The sequence below is a fragment of the Ornithorhynchus anatinus genome, chromosome 4, assembly GCF_004115215.2.
Source record: "Ornithorhynchus anatinus isolate Pmale09 chromosome 4, mOrnAna1.pri.v4, whole genome shotgun sequence".
Lineage (NCBI taxonomy): Eukaryota > Metazoa > Chordata > Mammalia > Monotremata > Ornithorhynchidae > Ornithorhynchus > Ornithorhynchus anatinus.
The window spans coordinates 46,766,337-46,781,299 of record NC_041731.1 but is presented as its reverse complement, the minus strand read 5'-3'; positions in this window follow the sequence as shown (position 1 = coordinate 46,781,299).

The following is a 14,963-nucleotide window of genomic DNA, read 5'->3' as shown; positions in this document are numbered from 1 at the left end:
TAATAATAATAATAATGTTGGTGTTTGTTAAGCGCTTACTATGTGCCGAGCACTGTTTTAAGTGCTGGGGTAGATACAGGGGAATCAGGTTGTCCCACGTGAGGCTCACAGTCTTAATCCCCATTTTACAGATGAGGGAACTGAGGCCCAGAGAAGTTAAGTGACTTGCCCACAGTCACACAGCTGACAAGTGGCAGAGCAGGGATTCAAACCCATGACCTCTGACTGCCAAGCCCGGGCTCTTTCCACTGAGCCACGCTGATGTGCAGAGCACTGGACAAAATGCCTCGAATGGGCAATTAGGCCACAGAGAGGAACCGTCCCTGCCCCACGATGGGCTCACCGTCTAAACAGTCGTATTTATCAAGTGCTTACCGTGTGCGGAGCATTGGACGAAGCGCTTGGACTGTCCAGTTGGACCACAGAGAGGGAGCGTCCCTGGCCCACGACGGCCTCGTCTAAACAGTCGTATTTATCGAGTGCTTATGATTTGCAGAGCACTGGACTAAGCGCTTCGAATGGACACTTGGGCCACAGAGAGAGACCATCCCTGCCCAATGACGGGCTCACGGACTAAATGTCCTCCATGAACTTCATTCATTCATTCAATCGTCTTTATTAATCATAATAATAATAATATTGGTATTTGTTAATAAGACTAATTCATTCATTCAGTAGTATTATTGAGCGCTTACTATGTGCAGAACACTGGACTAAGCCCTTCAAATGGACAATTGGGCCACAGAGAGAGACCATCCTTGCCCAGTGACGGGCTCACGGTCTATCCGACCTCCACGAACTTCATTCATTCATTCAATCGTCTTTATTAATCAGAATAATAATAACGTTGGCATTTGTTAAGAAGAATAATTCATGCATTCAATAGTATTGATTGAGCGCTTACGATGTGCAGAGCACTAGTCTAAGCACTTGGAATGGACAATTCGGCAACAGATAGAGGTCATCCCTGCCCAGTGACAGGCTCATGGTCTAAATGACCTCCACAAACTTCATTCATTCAATAGTCGTTATTAATCAGAATAATAATAAGTTGGTATTTCTTAATAAGAACAATAGTGGCATTTCTTAAGCGCTTACTAGGTGCCACGCACTGTTCTAAGCGCTGGGGGGATAACAAGGTAATCAGGTCATCCTACGTGGGGCTCACAGTCTTCATCCCCATTTTCCAGATGAGGTCACTGAGGCCCAGAGATGTGAAGTGACTTGCCCAAAGTCACACAGCTGACAAGCGGTGGAACCAGGATTAGAACCCATGACCTTTGACTCCCAAGCCCGGGCTCTTTCCACTGAGCCACGCTGTAAGCGCTTATTATGTGCCGAGCACCCTTCTAAGTACTGGGGGAGATACAGGGTCATCAGGTGGTCCCAAGCAGCGTGGCTGAGTGAAAAGAGCATGGGCTTGGGAGTCAGAGGTTGTGGGTACTAACCCGGCTCTGCCACTTAATATTAATAATGGCATTTGGTAAGCTCTTACTATGTGCAAAGCACTGTTCTCGGCGCTGGGGGGGGATACAAGGTGATCAGGTAGTTTCACGTGGGGCTCAGAGTCTTGATCCCCATTTTACAGATGAGGGAACAGAGGCCCTCATCACTTCACTTCACTGGGCCTCATTTACCTCATCAGTAAAATGGGAATGAAGACTGTGAGCCCCATGAGGGACAACCTGATCACCTTGTATCCCCCCAGTGCTTAGAACAGTGCTGTGCACATAGTAAGCACTTAAACATTATTATTATTATCTATCCACTAGGCTGCGCTGCCTAGAACAGTGGTCTTGCCCTCCGGGGGAAACTCCTCATGCCCAGGAACACAGGCTTCCTTCAGCGAGGCCTAGCAGAAAGAGCCTTGGCCTAGGAGTCAGAGGACCTGGGTTCCCATTTCTGGGTCTGCCGATTGCCTTCTGGTTGACCTTGGGCAAGTCACTTCACTTCTCTCTGCTGCAGTTTCCCCCAGTGGGAAATGGGGATTAAGTATTCGTTCTCCCCGCTTCTTAGACTGTGAGCCCCATGTGGGACAGGGACCCTACCCAACCTGATTATCTTGTATGTACCCCGTGCTTAGGACAATGCTTGACATACAGTAAACACTTAAATACTCATTATCGTTATTCTCAACTCCACCTCCCCAGGCTCCTTGAGAGGGGGTGTTTACCCAATCACCTGGAGGCCTTGAAGCTCTACAAGGTCTCAATTATTCAGAGCTTCCCCATTCAAAATGGTGAGGTTCCCTTTTTCCCTAGTGTCTATACCCACCTCCTTCTCTCCACTTTACTTCTAGGTTATCACCTTTTGGAGGCCAGGGACCATGTTTATATCATAATAAAAGCGGTACTAAGCACTGAGGTGAATATAACATTTCATCTGAATGTTTTCCCCTAGTAACGAATACAGTGTTTTGCACTCAGTAGTTGCTTGATAACTATTATCAACTTCTATGATGACTTTTCCCCAGTGGTAGCCCTTCCTTGACTTTCCAGATCTGAGACTGTCCAGGAGACAGAAGGTCCAAATCTATCTGTTCCTCCAACCGCTTCTGTGGATCCAGACCCAACCTGAACTCATTCCAACTTTAGGGGGACATCTTTTGTCCCAAATACTAGAATTGTGATTTTAAAAAGAACACAAAAGAAAGGAAAAAACCTTGAATTCATTGCCCAGAGCCAAAGATAGCTATTCTTCAACCAAGATTGAAAGTACCAAAGAGATAACATGAACCAATCAATAACAATAACAATAATAATAATGTTGCTATTTGTTAAGCGCTTACTATGTGCAGAGCACTGTTCTAAGCGCTGGGGTAGATACAGGGTAATCAGGTTGTCCCACATGAGGCTCACAGTTAATCCCCATTTTACAGATGAGGTAACTGAGGCCCAGAGAAGTTAAGTGACTTGCCCACAGTCACACAGCTGCCAAGTAGTATTTACTGAGAGCTTACTCTGTTTGGAAAACTGTACTAAGCACTTGGGAAAGTACAGTAGAGTTAGTATTCGTGATTCCTGCCATCAGGGGGATTAAAATTTAGGCAGGGATAAAGACACTAAAATAAATTACAGGTAGGAGTAAGCAATAGGTGATGGTACTTGAGCACAGTTGGGCTGAGGGAAGAGTACTCAAGTGCTTAGGTGATGCTGAGGTGCTGAAATGGCAGTTGGTGGGAATAGGTTGGGGAAATGAGAGACTAATCAGAAAAGGCCTCCTGTAATTTCAAAAGGGTCTTTAAAATGGGAAGAAAAAGGATCTGGCAGGTGTAAAAAGTGAGATAATTCCAGGCAGAAGGAAGGCAGTGAATAAGAAGTTGGCAGCCGGAGATGAAAGCGGGGCACTCTGAGTAGGTGGGCCTGAGAGGAATGAAGTGTATGAGCTGGGGTGCAGTAGGAGAGGAATTATTAATCATATTTACTGAGCGCTTACCGTGTAAAAAGCACTGTAATAAGCACTTGGGAGAGTACAGTGTATCATCGGACATCTTCACTGCCCACAACGAGTTCACAGTCTAGAGGGATAAGGATAAATAGGTAGAGAGGTCCGATTACATTCCTTAAAGCCAATAGTTAGGAGTTTCTGCACTGGAGGTTTTTGAGAATTGGGAAGACATGTGCTGATTGTTTTAGGAAAATAGTCCAGGTCGCAGAGTGAAATATAGACTGGAGAGGGAAGAAACTGGAGGCAGGAAAGGCGGTAAGGAGGCTAATGCAGTAATCAAGTCAGGATATTTCAAGAGCTTCAAATATAACCATTATTCCAATATAATAAAAGTAGAATTTATTAAGCACTCACTGTGTGTCAAGCACTGGGGAAGAAACAATTTAATCAGATTAGATCCAGTCTCAGTCCTACATGGTACTAACAGACTAAGAAGGAAGGAGACAGCTGTTTTATCCCCACTTTAGAAATGAGGAAACTGAGGCCTAGAGAAGTTAAGTGACTTGCCCAAGGTCACCCAGCTCGTAAGTAGCAGAGCCAGGACAAGAACCCATATCTCCTGATTCCCAGGCCTGTGTGCCTTCCATTACATTTTGCAAGTCAGTGGTTGGTGACAATGACAATTTGCTTGGAGAGGAAGAGGCAGATTCTGGGGCAGATGTTATGAAGGAAGAACAAACTGGATTCAGCGACAGGAATATGGGGTTGAAAGAGAGAGAAGAGTCAAGAATAATGCCAGGGTAAAGGGCTTAAGCCCCTCTCAGGGTCGCACCTGGAGTTTCCAGTACTCTACCAGTCTCGACTATGGAAGGGAGTGTCGAGCAGAGGTATATCCATTCCCTTCCTAGCTTGGGCAGTGGCTAGCGAGGGGAAGGCAATCTGCTACCAGTCAAAATTCACCTGTGCTGGGCAGCAGTGGCATGGGAAAGAGTCGAGGGCGGAGACTCAGGTTTACTCTGCGAAAGGAGGCAATGGTAAACCGCTTCCGTATTTTTACCAAGAAAACTCCATGGATCCACTACCAGAACGATTGCAGGTAAAGGTGGGGCGGTCGGGGAGCGATGTGTCCCTGGCGTCGCTATGGGTCAGACACGTCTCGACAGCATGACAACAACAACAAAGGGCTTGAGAGACTGGGAAGATGATGGTGTTTTCAATGGTGATGGGAATTCAGTTTTGGACAGGTTGAGTTTGAAGTGCATCCACAGGCATATCCATTAAGAGAGGGCCTGGAGGCAATCAGTGATATCTGTTGAGCACTTAGGGTGGGCAGCGCACTATACTGAGCGCCTGGGAGAAAGCAGTAGAGTAGGGAGACACAATCCCTGTCCTCAAGGATCTTCCAATCTAGCAAGCGGGACGAGATATGAAATTGCAGAGAAGGAGAGAGTGGGGCTAATGAGGGAGATTTGGGAGTCAACCACGGAGTAGAAGTTGAAGTCGTGGGAGTGGATGAACTTCCCGGGCTTCGGAGTCAGAGGTCATGGGTTCGAACCCCAGCTCTGCCATTTGTCAGCTGTGTGACTGTGAGCAAGTCACTTAACTTCTCTGTGCCTCAGTTACCTCATCTGTAAAATGGGGATTAACTGTGAGCCTCATGTGGGACAACCTGATTACCCTGTATCTACCCCAGTGCTTAGAACAGTGCTCTGCACATAGTAAACGCTTAACAAATACCAACATTTTTTTTTTTCCCCAAGGGAGTGAAGATAGATTAAGAATGGCAAGGACCCAGAACTGAGCCCTGGTGGACAGCCAGAGTTAAAGAGTGAAATAAAAATAATATCTGTGGGAGTTAAGCACTTAATATGTGCCCAGCCCTGAACTAAGCACTGGGATAGATACAAGTTAATCAGGTCAGATGCAGTCTCTGTCCCTTCCAGTCAAAGAAGAAGGGAAAACAGGTATCAGTTGGTATATTTTACAGGTGAGGAAACTGAGGTGCTAAGAAGTTCAGTGACTTGCCCAAGGTCACACAGCAGGGAAGTAGCAGAGCAGGGATAAGAGCCCAGGTCCTCTGAATCCTAAGCCTGTGCCCTTTCCTCGAGGCCATGCTGCTATCCTGAAGACTTAATGTGTTGTTAGTCCCAACAACTGGCAATTATTCATGGTCTGATTATCCAAGATCTTGGTTTCTCATTCCCAGCCTAATTGCTTACCAAAGAATGAACAGGGGAAGGAAAAGAAGATAGAACTCAGCTAGTCCCTATTTGTTATCCGCACAAATTAAACAGAGATTTGTTTCAGGAGTCTATTGAAAATAGTAGTAAAGTGAAGTTTTCCGATTAAAATCTACAAATAATTTCCATGCCATCCTTGTCCTTCATTACAGCGGGGCTTAGTGGAAAGAACCCGGGTTTGGGAGTCAGAGGTCGTGGGTTCTAAATCCCTGCTCTGCCATTTATCAGCTGTGTGACTTTGGGCAAGTCACTTACTTCTCTGGGCCTCAGTTACCTCATCTGTAAAATGGGTTTAAGACTGTGAGCCTCACGTGGGACAACCTGATTACCTTGTATCTTCCCCAGCGCTCAGAACAATGCTTGGCACATAAGCGCTTAACAAATACCATCATTACCATGAATAATAATAGTTAATAATTATGGTATTTGTTAAGCTCTATGTGCCAGGCACTGTACTAAGCACTGGACACAGTACTAAGCACTGGGGTGGATACAAGCAAATCAGGTTGGACACAGTCCCTGTCCCACATAGGGCTCACAGTCTCAATCCCCATTTCACAGATGAACTGAGACACAGATGAGTGAAGTAACTTGCCTGAGGTCACACAGCAGATAAGTGGCGGAGGTGGGATTAGTGCTCTGCACATAGTAAGCACTCAGTAAATACGACTGAGTGAATGAATGAACCCATGAATTTCTGTCTCCCAGGCCCATGCTTTATCCACTAGGCCACACTGCTAGTCTCCCTTCATGAACAACAAACACTTCAGAATTGGGGATTTGTGTGAAGGAATTGATTATAGTGTTGGTGGATTGCACAGTACCATCCACACTCTCTCATCCCACTGGGGCAGTGGGAGCAAGCAAGTGAGCAGGCAAAGAGCGTGCAATAATTTTGGGGGGTGGGCAGTGTGGCCTAATGGAAAGGGCATGGGATTGGGAGTTAGGAGATCCAGATAATTCCTGGCTCCACAACTTCCCTGGGCGAGTCGCATAACTTCTCTGTTATCTTTGCCAGCACTTGGCCTAACGCTTGGTATAGAGTGAATGCTTAATAAATACCATTCAAAAAGCATGCAAAATCTCTTTATGGCCAAAATGATTGCCGTTCAGTGCCAGTGTTATGCTATCATGCCTTAGACCAGCAGTGGTTGCCAGTTTGCCCTTCGTGGTTTTTGCCTTCCACATTAGCCAGCTATTTTCCAGATTCCTGCTGAGCTGTGCATGAAATATGCTCAAGGAGGCTCTTTGCTCAGAAACCCTCTCCACTGATGGCATAGCCTCAGTAGGCATCTTCCTACTTCTGGCTGTATTAATAATAATAGTGATAATAATGATGGTATTTGTTAAGCATTTACTATGAACCAAGGATTGTTCTCTGTGCTGGGATAGATACAAGGTAATCAGGTTGACCCACGTGGGGCTCACAATCCCCAATTTACAGATAAGGTAACTGAGGCACAGAGAAGTTAAGTTGTACATTCCAAGCACTTAGTACAGTGCTCTGCACATAGTAAGTGCTCAATAAATACTATCGAATGAATTAAGTGGCTTGCCCAAGGTCACACAGCTGACAAGCGGCGGAGCCAAGATTAGAACCCACGTCCTCTAACTCCCAAGCCTGTGCTCTTTCCACTAAGCCACGCTGCTTCTCCTCTCACCATGGTGAAGTGTGGGGTGGATCTCATTGAGGGTGTTTCACTGGTAGTTGATTTTATGGCCTACTCTTGTGAACCAAATCTCAGCATCTCTTTCTTTTTCTCCAGACTCAGCTATAATTTCAGGGGCCATCCATCGCAAATAATACCTAAATCCACTATCCTAACCAGGGGCTCCCCGTCATCTACATTCACCCCTCGATAGGGCTCAACCTTTTCTCGGGTTCTTTATACTTAATAATAATAATGATGGTATTTGTTAAGCGCTTACTATGTGCCAAGCACTGATCTAAGCACTGTGAGAGATACAAGGTCATCAGGTTGTCCCACATGGGACTCCCCATTTTACAGATGAGGTAACTGAGGCACAGAGAAGTTAAGTCACACAGCGGACAAGTGGCAGTCAGGATTAGAACCCACAACCTCTGAGTCCCAAGCCCAGGCTCTTTCCACTAAGCCATGCTGCTTCTCACTTCTCACCCAGCAGCAATAGCACCACTGTCTTCACTATTTACCCCTTTAGTTGGACATGGATTAGAGAATTTTCACTCAGCGCAAATGCTTTCATTAGATAGTTCTGAAGAATCCCTTAGGCTCAGTCCTTAAAACTCAGCGAGCTGTCTTACCTGGAACCAAAAATAGAGGTATATGAATATGAAAAATGGCTTTTACACTGCAGGGTTCAATGTAGGACAAACAGTTCCGTAAATGCCAGATGGATTCTTGGAATGTAGCAGGCTACTTGGTTCCAGGTTCTTTCCCTCATATGTGTGTACTTTTAAATGCTCCCTACTGAACAGCTAATAGCTCACCTTACCGTAAAAAACCTAAAGTACTTACATACTGCACATCTGCTGACTGGGGATTTTCAAGTAACCCAATCTTTTCTGACCCAAAAAAGCACCCACCCCACCAAAAGAAAGCATAATAACCTTCTTCGGGTACAGTCCACCATCTTAATAATATGCATCTAGTTTCAGATCGTATTTCATGCGTCTTCAGAGTTTGCCATAATCAGTCAATGATATTGCTAGAGTGTTTTCATTCATTCATTCAATTGTATTTACTGAGCGCTTACTATGTGCAGAGCACTGTACTAAGCACTTGGAATGTACAATACGGCAACAGTTAGAGATAATCCCTGCCCAATGATGGGCTCATAGTCTAAACGGGGGAGATGGACAGCAAAGCAAAACAGAACAAAACAAAAAGAAGACATCATCATCAAGATAAATAGAATGAAGGGGATGTACACTTCGTTAACAAAATAGGGTAATAAATAATATATACAAATGAGCACAGTGCTGAGTAGAGGGGAAGAGGGAAGAACAGAGGGTGGGGAAGAGGGGAAGGAAGGGGGAGCAGAGGGAACGAGGGGGCTCAGTCTGGGAAGGCCTCCTGGAGGAGGAGAGCTCTCTGTGTATGTGGAGTGCTTACTGTGTACTAGGCCACCTGGGGGAGAACAATAGAGTAAGTAAACCCAATCCCAATCCTCAAGGATCTTGGAGCCTACCAGGACCTACAGATATTAAAATTAATTACAGATAATAATAACAATGTTGGTATTTGTTAAGCGCTTACTATGTGCAAAGCACTGTTCTAAGCGCTGGGGTAGCTACAGGGTAATCAGGTTGTCCCACATGAGGCTCCCAGTCTTAATCCCCATTTTACAGATGAGGTAACTGAGGCACAGAGAAGTTAAGTGACTTGTCCATAGTCACACAGCTGAGATGCGGCAGAGCCGGCATTCAAACCCATGACCTCTGACTCCCAAGGCCGGGGCGGGGGGGAAGGATAGAAGAGTTCCAGGCAGGAGAGAGGGTATGAAGAAATGATCGGTGGTGAGAGAGATAAGATGGAGACACAGTGAGGAGGTTGGTATTAGAGGAGCAAAGTGCCTGGCCTGGGTTGTACTGCGAAAGGAATGAAGGTCAGAAAGTGGGGAGAGAGTTGATTGAGTGCCTGAAAGCTGATGGTGAGGAGTTGATGCAGAGATGACTGGTCATCTATGGGAGAAGCGACGTGGTCTAGTGGAAAATACAAAGATCTGGAAATCAGAAGACCCGAGTTCTATCCCTGGATCCATCACCTATGTGCTGTGTGACCTTGGACAAGTCACTTATCTACTCAGTGCCCCATTGTAAATTGGGGAATGTGTCCTCCCTCAGACTGTGAGGCCTATTTGGGACAGGATCTATGTTCACTTTAATTGTATTCTATTTACCCCAGCGCTTGGCAAGCAGTGTGATTTAGTGGAAAGACCACAGTCTTGGGAGTCAGAGGTCGTGGATTCTAATCCCCGCTCTGCCACTCATCAGCCGTATGACTTTGGGCAAGTCACTTAACTTCTCTGTGCCTCAGTTACCTCATCTGTAAAATGGGCATTAAGACTGTGAGCCCCATGTGGAACAACCTGATCACCTTGTATCCTCCCCAGCACTTAGAACAGTGCTTTGCACATAGTAAGTGCTTAACAAATGCCATTATTATTAGAGAAGCAGAGTGGCTCAGTGGCTTAGCACTTAACACTAAGCACTGGCTTAGGAATCAGAGGTCATGGGTTCTAATTCCAGCTCTGCCACCTGTCAGCTGTGTGACTTTGGGCAAGTCACTTGACTGCTCACTGCCTCAGTTACCTTATCTGTAAAATGGGGATTAAGACTGAGAGCCTCACGGGGGACAACCTGATTATCCTGTATCTACCCCCAGTGCTTAGAACAGTGCTCAACACATAGTAAGCGCTTAACAAATACCAACATTATTATTATTAAACTGGCAGGATTTGGTGACTGACAATATACAGGTGGAAGGAGAAAGACAAGTCAGTGATAATGTCAAAGTTGTGGATTTTTAAGGCAGGGAGGGTGGTCTTATGTGTGACCTTGGGCAAGTACTTCACTTCTCTGTGCCTCAGTTACCTCATCTGTTAAATGAGGATTGAGACTGTGAACCCCACATGGGACACAGACTGTGTTCATAGTCATTTGCTTGTACCCATCCTAGTACTTAATACAGTGCCTCGCACACATCAAGTGCTTAACAAATACTGTTATTACAATTATAGGAAAGTCAATGGAAGGAGAAGATTTAAGGTGGAAAGATGAGGCGTTCCTCAGTGAGCTGTGAGATTCATTAATTCATTCAATTTTATTTATGAAACGCTTACTGTGTGCAGAGCACTGTACTAAGCACTTGGAAAGTACAATTCGGCAACAGATAGAGATAATCCCTATCCCACGGGCTCACAGTCTAGAAGGTGGAGACACACAACAAAACAAGTAGACAGGCATCAATAACATCAAAGAATGAGTTTTTGAGTTGAGGCATTTATCGTTGAGCAGTTTTGAGAGGAGGCGTTCACTCATAATCATAGCTAAGAGGTGAGCCAGGTCTTGTCCATTTTTTTAAGAGTTGATTTTTATAAAGAACATAGAACGGAGAGGTAACTTTACCTGACTATTCTACAGCCTTTTTAAAGTGCTTATTACAGGCCAAACAGTGGGGTAGATACACGATGATAGGGTTGGATACAGTCCCTGTCCCACAGAGTGCTCAAAATCTTAATCCCCATTTTACCTAAGAAGTAACTGAGGCTCAGAGAAGTTAAGAGTTCATTCATTCATTCAGTCGTATTTCTTGAGTGCTTACTGTGTGCAGAGCACCGTACTAAGCGCTTGGGAAGTACAGTTTGGCAACAAGGAGATACAATCTCTACCCAACAATGGGCTTACAGTCTAGAGTTAAATAAAAGTCAACCAACAGACAAGTGGCAGAGCTGAGATTAGAACCCAGGTCCCCTGAGTCTCCCAGACCCATGCTCTTTGCACTAGGCCACACTGTTTCTCTAGCCTTGAAGTAAATCACCTAATAGCGTTTATTGAGTGCCTACTGTAAGTAGAGCACTCTACTAAACTTGGGGAATGAATACACAGGTGGGAATTAGACACTTGGAAGACTACAGTATAATAGAGGTCGTACACCATTTCTGGCCCTTAGCCATTCACATGAGCATTCCTCAAGCACCTACGGTTAGGAGCCGAAATCGTATCGTACCTCAGTAGGTAAAGTCTGACCATCGTCAAACCGAGAAGCGACTCTACAATAAAGGTAAAAGACACTCCTCAAGGAGTTTAAATCTCATGGAGGAATTTGCAATCTAACGATAGTGTTTCTTGAAAGATAAATCTCTCTGGCCTCTCTGGCCCCTGAACCAGTCTCATAATCTTGTCTAATCAGTCACAAGGATTGGGTCATTAACAGGAAGGATTTATGGTTATTTCTGGCCCATACAAAACAATGAATTATGTCAGCAAAGCAAAATGTATAAAAATGTAAATAAAATTAACAAAACACTTGAGCAAATAAAAGCAATTAAGAACTATGGGCCATGTAAACAAAGCAACACATAAAAGCATAAATTAGAATTAAGAAAACAGTTAAGCAAATGCCAGCAGTTAGAAACTAAATAACTTGTTAAATGTATAATCCTCTCAGCTATTTTATGGTTACACACCTCTAACTCTGTGGTCACTCAATGGTCTGGAAATTTAACACAATAATTCTACTCTATTTTGGTTTTACTGACTGGCTAGCTACTTCTCTGTGCGGTGATACTGTCGTCGATTTTCACCAAGGATGGCACTTCATATGAGATAGTCTAAGGAAAATTCTCTCACAGTCTCATTGACCACTACATTTAAGTTAAAGCACAAAATCCTTTCAGTTTGAATCTTAGTCCCCCCTAAACTCTTTATTCTCTAAGATTTTTTTTTAGAGATCCTTTGAGAATTTTCATCCATTTTCTTGCAAGATACTGCAGTGCCTCTCCTCAGAGAGCCAGGACACTGTTACAGTTTCACCCGAAGTAAGGCAGTTTACTGCTGGTTTAAGGGCTATTCAGTCTGTCTTTAATATTTTTTAAGCTTAAGTTACCAATGATGTAATAAATGAGAATAGGGGAAGAGAAGAAGCTTGTATTCTAACCACTTGTATCCTTTGATTTCCACAGGCTTATATCAACATGAATAAAATATATTTTTTCAAAATGAACATCAAATAATCTTAGCCGGTGAATGGAAAATGAACTGAGACTCAGGACAGGTAGGTGGCAATTACTACAAGAAAAACTTTAGAATTGAGAAGCAGCCTGGCTTAGTGGATAGAGCATGGTCCTGGAAGCCAGAAGGACCTGAGTTCTAATCCCAGCTCTGCCACTTTCCTGCTCTGTAACTGTAGGTAAGTCACTTAACTTCTCTGTGATTAAGACTCTGAGTCCCATATGATTAGCTTGTACCAATCCCAGTGCTTAACACAGCACCTGCTGCGTAGTAAACCCTTAAATACAATTTAAAAAAAATTGGGTGACTAAAGCATTCGAGATATATAAAATGATATAAGCAGCCTGGCTTAGTGTAAAGAGCCCGGGCTTGGGAGTCAGAGGTCGTGGGTTCTAATCCCAGCTCTGCCGCTTGTCAGCTGTGTGACCTTGGGCAAGTCACTTCACTTCTCTGTGCCTCAGTGACCTCATCTGTTAAAGGGGATGAAGACTGTGAGCCCTAAGTGGGACAACCTGATCACCTTGGATCTACCCCAGCACTTAGAACAGTGCTTGGCACATATTAAAAAATAGGAAAAGGGTTAAGATTCATGGAGTGCAAAAGTCCCAAGTCACATCTATTCCTTGATATTTTTCTTCAAGTCTGGAGATGGGTTTCTGCAACTGTACCTGAACTATACCTAATCAATCAGTGGTATTTACTGAGTGCTTACTGCATGCAGAGCGCTGTACTAAATGCTTAGGAGAGTACAACAGAGTCAGTAGAACATGTTTCCTGTCCACAAGGCGCTTACAGTCTAGAGAAGTTTATGGTCTACCCAGAATCTGAAAATGAGATTGGGGGTTAAAAATTAACAGAACAAAGCAACAAAGTCTGCTTCGTTTTTCCCATTTGATAACTTTTCTTTAAAAAACCACTGATATCAAAGAAAAGAGCCTACCCATTTTAGCTGAGAGTCTTGGAATCGGCAGAAGCCTCTCTCACGTATATGACAGCGTGGCTCAGTGGAAAGAGCACGGGCTTTGGAGTCAGGGCTCATGAGTTCGAATCCCAGCTCTGCCACTTGTCGACTGTGTGACTGTGGGCAAGTCACTTCACTTCTCTGTGCCTCAGTTCCCTCATCTGTAAAATGGGGATTAAGACTGTGAGCCCCACGTGGGACAACCTGATTCCCCTATGTCTACCCCAGCGCTTAGAACAGTGCTCGGCACATAGTAAGCGCTTAACAAATACCAACATTATTATTATTATTATTATTATTATATGACCAAAGAGGGTCATTTGGGGGGAAAAAAATGTAGACAAGAATTGAATTTCATGCCAACCCCTTCTAGAAGTCAAAAACGGTTCTTGAGTTGTTTTTTTCCTCTAAATTTAATCACTGACTTGCTCTGTGGTCTTGACCAGGTTGCAGTTTCTAGATTTCCTGCCTTCAAAATGGGGATAATAATATCAGACATCTGGATAATATAATAATGCAGAAATTGTAGGTTTTGAAGCGCAATGGTTATAAAAAGGATTTTGGGATAGTTGGTATGTGATGCAGAAATGCAAATTCTTTCCAGACTGCTTATGTATACAAACATAAATATTCATGTCTTCACCTGAGTATAGGCACATAAAATACCTATTTGAGCACTTTGTTCCACTGAACAATAGAAGTGTCATGCTTATAGGGAAGGAAGATCGTACACAGATACCTTTGATTTGTGAAATATAAAACGAGACTAAATGTCTAATCACCTGGGTCGAGGACAGGGATCCAATACCGTACACCTCTTCTTGCTAGGTATAAAGGTTAATTTCTTTTCTGAATAAAGTAGAGACATAATTTATAAAGAGGAGAATCTGGTTTTAATGTGAAGCACTTTAAAAAAAATCATCCTGCAGAGTGAGAGTGGCTGCTATGTTTTTCCAGTAAGCCTAGGAGATTTAGAGAAAAGTTGCTTCCTAAAAAGGTTCAATTCTATAAAACAATACCTTAGCAGATTTCCTATATTTATCACCGATCTCTTGTCAAAGTTGGCACATCTCCTGGCCCTCTTTCTTGCCAGAAGGGAGTGATCCTGTAAATCTAGAGACAATACTACAATATAGAAATCGGAAAAATCATTTTGCTAAAATTATTTTTTCACCCATAAGGGGGCCATCAAAGACTTCCTGGTGGTTCTTCTTTCCAGCGGCTTCTGGGAAGGTTTTAAACTTCCTCCTACAGCAAGTGACAAAATGATGCTTTTGATCATTTTTCAATTCTGAATATCTAGGCCAAATTCAAATACCCAATTTTTGTTTTAATGTGATCCATTTAAAAAGGTTTTATTTTGTTTCATGTCTATAATTAGCAAGTCAGGCATAGAGAAAATATGCTGATTTGAAGTTTCAGGCAACTCAGTGTTACAGAGACTGATTGTCCAATTTGTATATTGTCCAGATCTGCTTCTATTCCTTCTTCCTACTGCTGTCTGCCTTCTGGCCATTATAGTCTCATTGTCACTTATTAAATAAGGTAAGCTGAGGGAAATAAAATGATGTAAAAACCCAAGTTGGCTCATTTTGCTCACTATGAACAGCTCTGATAAAAGTCTTGATGGCAGAGGAGGCTGAAACCATTGGCTAAAATG